The 10,050-nt window shown below is 40.5% G+C and overlaps 1 long non-coding RNA gene across 1 annotated transcript; it reads left to right on the top strand.

The window, feature by feature from the left end:
* The first annotated feature begins 2,306 nt into the window (after window positions 1–2,306).
* On the top strand, window positions 2,307–4,612 carry LOC147829373 (uncharacterized). Its single transcript, XR_015449126.1, has 3 exons — window positions 2,307–2,422; window positions 2,536–2,644; window positions 4,282–4,612. It is a non-coding gene; the product is annotated as an uncharacterized LOC147829373 (long non-coding RNA).
* The last annotated feature ends 5,438 nt before the right edge of the window (window positions 4,613–10,050 follow it).

The following is a 10,050-nucleotide window of genomic DNA, read 5'->3' as shown; positions in this document are numbered from 1 at the left end:
CATTAGTGTATCCTAGTCAAATTTCTTGGTCAAAAGGAGTATGTGAGTGCACTGACCAGATAAAAGAGGAGACTTTAAAAGAAAAGAAAAATAAAAAGAAAATCAAACAAAGTTCTGAGTGTACTCTGTGGTAGGTTATTACCTAGAAGACCCAGTTAGGAATGTGTGACTTATTTGATGTCTCCATTGGCACATTCATGGATGAGTAATACCTGTCACAGGCCCCACCTGTAGAAGGCAGCAGGTTGCAGCCCTGTGTGGAGGTTTATAAAAAAGTAATGTTGGTCTTGTGATCTGTGAGGGAAAACTGAGGATAAGAAAAGTATCAAAAACAGAGAGTACCCTAGCAACATCTAGGGAATTTTTAGCATATTATTATTTTATTTCTTTTGCAAAAGAGAAAAAAATCTTTCATATGAACCACAAAAGTGGGGCTTGAATGAGGACAGGCAGGGTCGCCTCTCCAGAGAGACAGCAGCCCAGCTGGATGCAATGAGTAAGGCTGTGATAGAGTGCCCTCCAGTAACCCCTGGCAACAGCCATTCCCAGAACAGCTGTCAAGCAGTGACTTAAATGGATGACTTGAGTGATGAGTCTGTTTTTATTTGGTTGCTTGTTTTTTAACTCTGATGTATGGCTTTGAACACCTAGGGACTCTTTCCTGGAAGAAATAAAGAGACCTATATTTTAGGTTCTGAATCACCTTTCCTTAAATACCTAGGGAAAACAACTTCACTGGTGTGAGCACTGAAGAACATCTAGATATATTACTTTTTAAAGCCCAAATCTAAAACTCAGTACATGCCTTATGCAAGTACTATCACTCTAATTAATGCTTTTTTTCTGGTTTTAAGAAAATGGTGTTGTAAACACCATTTCTCCCCTCCTAGTCTAGCTTAGTGGAGTTAGACTCCCTGGATCTGAACCCAAACTCTTCTACTATTTAGTATAATTTAAGGCAACCATGGATTCCCCACACTTCTGTTAGCACATCTACATGAAGAGTGACAATAGGACCTACCACCCAGTAAAGTGGTGGAAGTAAAGGAGTTAGTGCAGGTGAGGCACTGAACACACTGCATGGTTAGAGTCAAGTTAGCTGGAGACTATTACCAAATCTTAGTAAATGCAAAATGCTAGCAATTGTATGATAACATCATTGTTTTATGTATCACTAAGAAAGAAAAATCATTGCCAATATAACACAATGCTTTCTTATAGTTCTTCATTTGTACTTTTGCAAAACTTCTTCAAACTTAATAGATGTGGATTTTATGTTATATCATCCTGGTGCAATGTTAAGAAGGAAATGTAAGTTAAATAATTTAATATATTCCTAAAGCTACTTAGCATTAGAGCCCGATTCTCTTGAATTTCTTTTTGAGTTATCAAAGCTCTGCACCAAGACCACCAGGGAACTCTGCTGATCACACAAAACTGGCTTTATGAAACTTGCTGAGCAAGAGAAAGCAGCACGTTGGCAGAATTGCAGCATTCTCAAAAAGGGAGGTTAGAGAGGGGTACTTGTCACTTTTTCCACCAGGTGTGGGCATAGTCACAAGGTGGTTTTGAGCAATTATTAAGAGAGGTTGGGAGAGAGATAGGTCAGAATGTGAAATGAGAAGAGCTTCTGTGAGTCAATGGTCTTATTTTGGAACATATGGGGCTGGTGTCCAAAATCTTTAAACCGAATTTGCTGTGCACGTCATGGTGCATACAGTTTACATTCTTTGTAAAACTTAGACTGCAGTTTTGTAAGTAGTGATTTCTGCTTTAGTTTTGACCCTTTATCAACAACATCTGCATTTTGCTACTCAACTTATCTGTGTCATTAGGAGCATTGGTGACACAGGGCTTCTGTTGCCTGCTATTGGAGTGGCTGGTACCCATTCTGAAAGTTTCCGTACCTGTGTGTAGTACTGACAACTACATCACAACTGCTGCCGGGCTTATGGGAATTTCAGTCTGCTTCCTCATTTCTGAATTGACAAAATGTGAAAAAACTGTGCAGGTCAGAATTAAGGAAATACTATGATCATTTGATAAAAACGAAATCTAATTCTCACCATGGATGGTAGAACCAATTATGTTTAAACTCTTATTAGAAAGCTAGCTAGTTCTAAGATATAAGTCAAAAGATGTATCATAAAATTATTGAACAAAACAAGAGTATCCATTTCTAGACAGGCCGTTATGACTTTTCTCTAAGTCTAAAGGAGAGAAGGGTCATTGTTTTGTTCTGATCCTTATAATTTTGGCATTATTTTTACTTTGCCAATTTAAAAAATCCTACTTTTTCAAGTTTTTTCTACAAGAAATGTATCTTGACTCAGAAAAAACAATCTGAACTCTGTAAATTGGAAACATCTACAGTATTTTACCTGTGAAATTGATGTCCTGCTATGAGATGAAACTAGAAAAGGTAAGGATACTCAACGTTTTTGTTTATGTGTGTTTGTGATACTGGGATTGGACCCAGGCCCTTTGCACTGAGCTACATCTCCAGTCCTTCTTTTATTTCTTATTTTGAGACAGAGTCTTGCAAAATCACTTAACTGCCCAGGCTGGGGGACTTGCTGTCCTCTTGCCTCAGCCTCCCAGAATGCTGAGATTACAGGAATGGACTACCATGCCTGGCTCAAAGGTACATTTTAAAAATTATTTTAAAATTTTATTGACATACTAATTGTATTCAAAGGTATGTTTTTAATTGAATTTTTTAATTAGATGGATTTGAACTTGGTTCCTTTGTAACTTGCCCAGTAGTCACAATGGCAGCTCCCAGAATGGTAAATCCAGGAGCAAACAAGCCATTATGACTCTAACTCTGGACTCACTGATTTTGAAGAAATTGTGTGTGTGTGTGTGTGTCTGTCTGTCTGTCTGTCTGTGTGCTAGGTGGGGATATAGAGGGAGAGAACTGGACATCCATTTTTATTGTCAGTATTATGCTTTCCTCTGAAAGACGGCCCCAAATGTCAGGATTATAAATAATGGCCACGCTGTCTTATGACTCGAATGGGTCAAGGAAGAAATTCATGTATTACCAGGACAATAGAGCGAACACATACTGAGGCTTCATCCCCTTCCATGCTTGATAGAAATTCAAATTAAAATATATTTAGTAAAAAAAAGAAGTTTTGATTTCTTTAATAAGAATTCTGACTTCTCCAAGATTATTTTGACACTTTCTTTGAAATATGAAAAATCTTTTTTTTTCTTTGTAATAAAAAGAAATGTGAACTATCCCTGAACCACTGATGTCCTGGGCATATGCTGTATCTGCCTGCTGGCTGATTTTCACTGGGTGGCATCTTGGTTTGCTTCTGGATCAGGAAATGTTTCCACTTTGTGCAGAATGGAGATGTTGGAATAACACTGTGAACATTTTTTGTGTTTATTTGTGAGCAAAATTCCTCCCCTACCCCTTTTGAAACCCAGTGTCATATGGGTTGTTTCTCAAAGTACAATTCAGATATTCTTAGTATATGTGCTGCCGAAGTGAGCACAATTCAGATATTCTTTATTGCAGATTATTCACTCTGTTGGGTTTCTTTATCTGAAATTATCCTGGGGAACCTTTGTGTTTGAAGTACAAAATGATATGAAAAGTCAAGTTTAAAAAAAAAAAGGCGAACCTAAAAGCTGAAGGCGGGTGTTGGAAGCAGAAAAATCATTCCATGAACTCCCCAGGAGTTGATCAGAGAGACAGCCACAAATTCTAACAAAGGCAGAGATCTACTCAGCTCTGAAAACCAGCTTGAAACACTGGCAATGTTTCATTATTTATTTCATTAATTCTGTGATCATAATTTCTACTGACAAGATTTGGAAATCTAATCATTTATTAATGAAACGTGTCCGGTGCACTGTGCCCAAGATCTTCGTCGGGTCCCAGCCCCTGTGTGATCGAAGCTCTTTGCTAACTGGGGGCTCGTTGTCTTCCCACAATGTGACATTGGAATTTCCAAGATCCTCACGGGAGATCTGTCTCTGAGCTCACAGGCAGAGTCAAAGATGGCTGCCGGGTACAGCTCTGCTCCTAACCAGCAAGATGGCCACATCTCAGGATGTGTACAGAGAATATGGTTTCTTCTGCTCCCATAGACTAGTCTCTAAGAACCACAGCATGGTAATTGTGTGTGTTTCAGTCTTAATGCAGACAGGAACAAATAATGTAAGCCAGGTTTGCATTGTTGTAACTCACTCTGATGCAGATAAGGTTAACCTGACTCTTGACTAAGACATTGATTTTTCCTGGAAATTTCTCTGTGGTTTCAGATATTTCCAAAATCTCAGCCTGTTTCCTTGGCGACCGTCTAAGCTTCACTCCCTATGAACCAAAGTGGCATGATTCATCAGTAAACAGCAAGGCAGCAGCCACCCAACTTACAGACCTCCTAAAGATTTCCTGGAGAGCAATTCCTGCCCTGACCTGTTTCACAGGCTCTGTTGTTGTTATTTCACAGAGCACCGCTAAAAAAATAATAAAAATCCCATAACTGTGAATATGGGGAACAGCAGCATTTATGGAGATAATGAAATGCAGAAATGAAAACCCCTCACCAAAGCCCCTTTAGATGTGCCTAAGCTCTGTTCATTAATCTGTGATAATTAGACTTATTTGCAGAGGTTAACAGCAGTGGCACATGGTAATTAAGAACTTTCTCTCTACCAGAGGGATTGAAAATGCTTCTCATGTGACACACATTCAGTCTTCAGGACATTTTATGTTTGTTTTACAGCTCAGTTACCCTTCAGAAGACAGAGGTTATATTCTGTATGGCCATACTCGGATATTTTCTATAATGAAAAGCAAACACAAATTTTAGTTGTAAAGTCTGGATTGAGAATGACCTAGAGTTAAAATTCACCTCCATTACTGACCTGCTATATGATGTTGGCCAAGTTGTTGAAATCTTTTGCCTCAGTTTCTCCATCAGTAAAATGGGGATGAAAATATCTTTTTCAGGGTGTGGTGACAATTTAGTCATGAGGAGGATCATAAAACTGTCATTTGGGGCCAGGGATTTAGCTCAGTGGTTCCGGCGCCTGCCTCACAAGCACAAGGACCCAAGTTCAATCCCTAGTACCAAAAAAACCCAAAAAACAAAAAACAACACTGTCGTTCATTGAGAACTTAGAAGACACCATGTTCTAAGGCCTTTATGTGAAGCCACTATATCCCATCTTACAGACTGAATAGCTTATCCAAGACCAAGCTTTGGAAGCAAATAATTTAATTCACTTAAGACATCCAAGTCTCTTGAGAATGAACTTCCCAAAATGGGCATAGATTCACTGTTTGGAAAATATATTTCTTTCTTCCCTCAGAATGAGAATAATATTATGCAATGAAATAACTTTATCTTTGGCAATAGTCATCATTTGGGCTTAGACTAGACATAGAGGCATAATCCTATCTATGAAGGAATCCATTAATAAAGAATTACTGGAATTCAGGAGACAGATGTTCTACTTCCCCCCAGTTTTAGCAATTGCACCAAATGAGCTAACATATACAAACCTCTTAGTACAATGCTTGGTGCATACTAAGTGCTCAATAAGCAGTAGCAATTATTATTACAGAAGTATATTGCAGAAGAAATGCACCAGAGCAAAATATATTTTTCATTTTCCATATGCACATGAATCTGAACATAAAGTAGTTCCAAGACTCTCAGTGGATGGCTGTAGCCCTGGATTGTATTGAACATATGCTATGTTCTCTCTGATATTTACATATGGCACAGTATAGATGTGCTGGACAGCAGATGATTCATGTCCTCCTGGGACCCAGCAGGATGGTGTGACATTTAATCATGCCACTCAGGTCATCATGCAGTTTAAAATTTGTGAATTGTTTATTTCTGGAATTTTCCTCTTTATATTTTGGGACTACAGTTGACCTCAGGTAACTAAAACTTTGGAAAGAGAAACTGTGGATAAGAAGGGACGACTGTAATCCAAGTTACTATTATCCCAAAATTTATATGTGGTGAAATTTTGATTCACTAGCTAAAAAAGTAGCTAGATAGTTCAGGGTATTAAAAAGGAGGGAGGGGGGAAAGGGGAAGGGAGAGAGGGAGGGAGGGAAGGAGCAAGGAAGGAAGGAAAAAAAGGAGTTACCCCAAAAAGTCATCGTGCTTTCCAGTCCTCCAATCCGGGAAAGCTGAGTTTAAAAGGCCTCAGGTCTTAAGAAGGAGAGGGGTTTGCCTGTGTTTTAAGGTTTTACCAGACCTCCTTAGTAAGTGATAATGGTATCTCACCGCTTTGCCCCGCGGCGGGGTTCATTTTTAACCAGTGCTCCCAGGTAACCTCCCTTTTATTCACCGTGCTCCTTCTGCACGCGGTGGCTGAAGCCATGCTCCAGTTTCTCAAACACAGTCCAGAGGCAGAGGGAGGCTCTCGGCAGAGAAATGAAAGCCCTGACACCTGAGCTGGGTCGATTTCCACACTGCGGTACTTTCATTGGCAGCTCCTGACTCCTCCCCCTCCACCCTCATTTAAATGAGCTGGACAGCACTTGTTTGCACAAGTCCTCTTTTTACTTTTCAGGGGAGTGGTGATGGTGGCAGAGCTCTTGAAAGACAAGCATTGGCAGTGTTCAGAAAGAAAGTCCCCTGCGGCACCAGGCAAGAGTTAAGGAAGCTGTAAGGAGCGACCTGGGAAGGTCCACCAGGCGCGTTTACGTGGGAAGGCGTCCCCACACCTTCCTGGAGCTGATGAGGACCGGAGAAGTCTGACTGAGGCTGGTTTCTTCAACTCTCACCTTTGTACGTCCTGTCCTTTGTTTGCCCTGTAAGAACAGCCTTCAGCTCCTGCATGCTGACCATGTGTCACACAAAACAGCAATGCTACAGCTTCAGGCTTTCTGGGAAGAGGGTATTAGTTTTTTAATGTGGTCTAACCAGAAACAAGTGCCATATTTTGGTTGGCTTTTCTATTCACACATTGAAGGGAGACACAAGATTTAACCAAGTGGTTGTTCAAGGGTAGGCACTCTTAACCAGGTGTAGTAGCACGCAGCTGTAATCCTAGCACTCTGGGAGGCTGAGGCAGTAGGATCAAAAGTTCAAGCCCAGCCTGGGAAACTTTGGGAGACCCTGACCCAAAAATTTAAAAAATAAAAAGGGCTGAGAATATAGCACAATGCAAAAGTCTTGGGTTCAATCTCTAGTACCAAAAACAACAAAAAAACGAGTAGGTATTTATGTAACCATTCTGTGGTAGTAAATGAACGTGTTAAATAAAATGCAGTATATAGTAGGCCAGTGGTTTGGACTGAGCTCCTATACAAGGTCCAACACAGCAAACCAAAATAGGTCGTTCGTGCTGAAGTTCCAAACCACAAGCTAATCTAAGTTGTTTATATTTGATCTTCCAAGAAATCAGGAAACAGAGCGATAGCCAAATCCCCCTAAAAGGCCATTTTAACCAGCATGGTAAAGAAGTCCCCGTTCCTTTAATGTTTTACAAGGAAAGTAATTTTGAAATGACCAATATCGCTTTGATCTTCGACTTTGCTTTCCTCGGCTCTTTTCTGCCTATACAGCCAACCTCTTCTGCTCAGCATATTGGAACATTCATTCTACCTTATAGACTGAGATGTTGCCTGATTCTAGAACTGCAAATAAATAAAAGCCAATTCAGATCTTGAAATTCAGTTTGTGGTAATTTAGTCTTTTGACAAACTCAGTGCAGTGGAGCTTTTAAAAACACATGTATTTCACTTTAAGAGTATACACATGAGGAAAGAAAGGAAAGGAAAAAATATGAGAAAAGGAAAAAATGGAAAGAGTCTTTGTAAATAGGGAGGGGTGGAGGGGTTGAAGGGAGGGCAGGGAATGGGAAAAAAAAAATAAGAAACAAGATATACCATATAAAGGCACAAATTCCCAATGATGAACGTCATCATACTGTATACCTAAAACATACAATAAACTTAATAAAAAACAAAAACAAACGAACAAACAAAAAAAACCGCATGTGTAAATCTGTTCAGATTGTCGCACTTCCATCACATGAAGTGTTCTTTCACGTTCCTTTCACTAATGGAACCAGATAGAATATGAATTCTCTCCTTTACCTGCTTCTCCAACCCTTATTCTCATTTCATAACTCTCTAACTCAGATTCTTTCCCCCTTGTTTATGACAGTGGATCTGATGATGTAAAATCAAAGACTTTGTACACTGAGCTTCCTGCAGATACAGCTCAGAACGAGATTATGAGGGTGGTTGTGCAACTTGGGTGTGAATTAAGAGAAAACTAAACTGAATGACAAAGATTGAAAGAGACAGAAAAAGATTCCTCTTGTTAAAGTAAATTAATTAGGTGGAGTTATACAAGAAGACAGAAGGGGAGAAGCCAGGCGGTGTCCCACATTAATAATTCCCTTGGGAGAAGCCAGATTGGATTGAGTATGGAAGAGGAGAGGGAGGGGCCCCTATGTTACTTGCGGGGAGAAGCAGCTTTGGTTTTCCTCTCTTTGCACTCTCTTACCCCTACAGACACAGACGCACATCCTCATCCTGAAACGAAAATGATGTCATCTTTCTTTTTGACTCACCAACCAGACTACATTAATCCCCCACAGAGTGAGGGCCAGCAGGAGGCTGCTTAAGGGACTTCAGGCCTGTGAATAAATGATAACCCAGTGGTTAGGGGCAGCAGCCTAGCTACATTCAGGATGCATTAAAGCAATTAGCTGAAAAAGGAGTGAGAGCACAGTTTCCAATCTCCAAGAAGGCCCAGACCATGCCTGGAATAGGCTTGGGAACTCTACAGCCTAGTGTTGGAAAGAGCCACTTAGCAAAATGGAAAAGTGTAGTGTCTCACCTCCTCCCCTGCCCGGGCCTTGTCTGATACCAATGCCATTTAGGGGGATTTTAAGACCATGAGAGCCAGGAATTCAGGATTACTTTGGCAAATTGGTGTGCTAGAACCAGCCTTGTCATAAATGACTTCAAACCATGGTTTACAAACTGGTGTCCTGGTTTTATCTGGCCCATAGATGTTATTTGCTGGGCCAGACTACTCACTCTGGGCCAACATTTTTAAAAATCAAAACATTTCAGGGCCAGGGATTTAGCTCAGTGGTGCTGCGCCTACCTTGCAAGTGCAAAGTCCTGAGTTTGATCCCCATACAAAAAAAAAAAAAAAATCAAAACATTTCATAAAAACAGGGATTCCTAGATTGTCTTGAAAATCTAGCAAGTCTGGGAATATTGGGAGTTGGGGTGTAGGAGTGTAGGCATTCCTGTATGCTGGCATGCTGGAGCTGAGTATAGCTTCCCTCCTTAAGGAGCCATAACTGTCCCTGTCACTTCCTGTTGCTTAGCTTCTAGTTTCATTCATTTACTTCACTCATTTACATCTACCTGGGCCTCTGAATAGCATGTGAGTTTGTGATCTCTGAATAGCTTTTGAGTTAGTTTCAACTAGCAACGAAATTAATTCTAAATTAAATTCTACAGCTTGCCAAGCACATTTTGCATATGGACACTCCTCACCCCTCCGTTCCTCCTTCTGAAAGGTTTACCTCTAGTCTTGCCTGGGGACCCACTGTAAATGTGGCCACAATTCATGAGGCTGCGATCTTTACATGTACAGACCTGCAACCAGGTCAGAAATAGGGGCCCTGAAACTGTATTGAGAACAAAGGGGGTTCTGAAGAGGACTTTAAATTCAGCAGATCTGGGCAGTGTCAATGCCCACCAGAATAAGAACAGCCAAGAATGTCACAAGCTAAATAAAATGCCAGCCAAAAGCAGTCTGCAAGCCAGAAACTGCTTGGCAGACTTTGTGACACTCACTTCACAGTGTGGTGGGATGTGAGAAATAGCCTCTCACACAGGAGAACAGCTTAGCTGAGGTCAACAGTCCCGATTCCTTGTAATAGACACTAGACAGACCCTTTCCACAGGGCTCCCTACTTCTTCAAATCAATAAAGCTTGGTCCCTATTTTTTTCATTCTTTTTCAGATGAATTTCTGCTTAGTAATGTCATTTGAAGACAGAGAGCTCTAATGACTTAAAGAAACCAAAC

The sequence above is a fragment of the Heterocephalus glaber genome, unplaced genomic scaffold, assembly GCF_053883595.1.
Source record: "Heterocephalus glaber isolate CG9 unplaced genomic scaffold, H.glaber_assembly_v1.0 deba00000621, whole genome shotgun sequence".
Classification (NCBI taxonomy): Eukaryota; Metazoa; Chordata; class Mammalia; order Rodentia; family Bathyergidae; genus Heterocephalus; species Heterocephalus glaber.
This window is presented reverse-complemented; position numbering and strand designations above follow the sequence as displayed.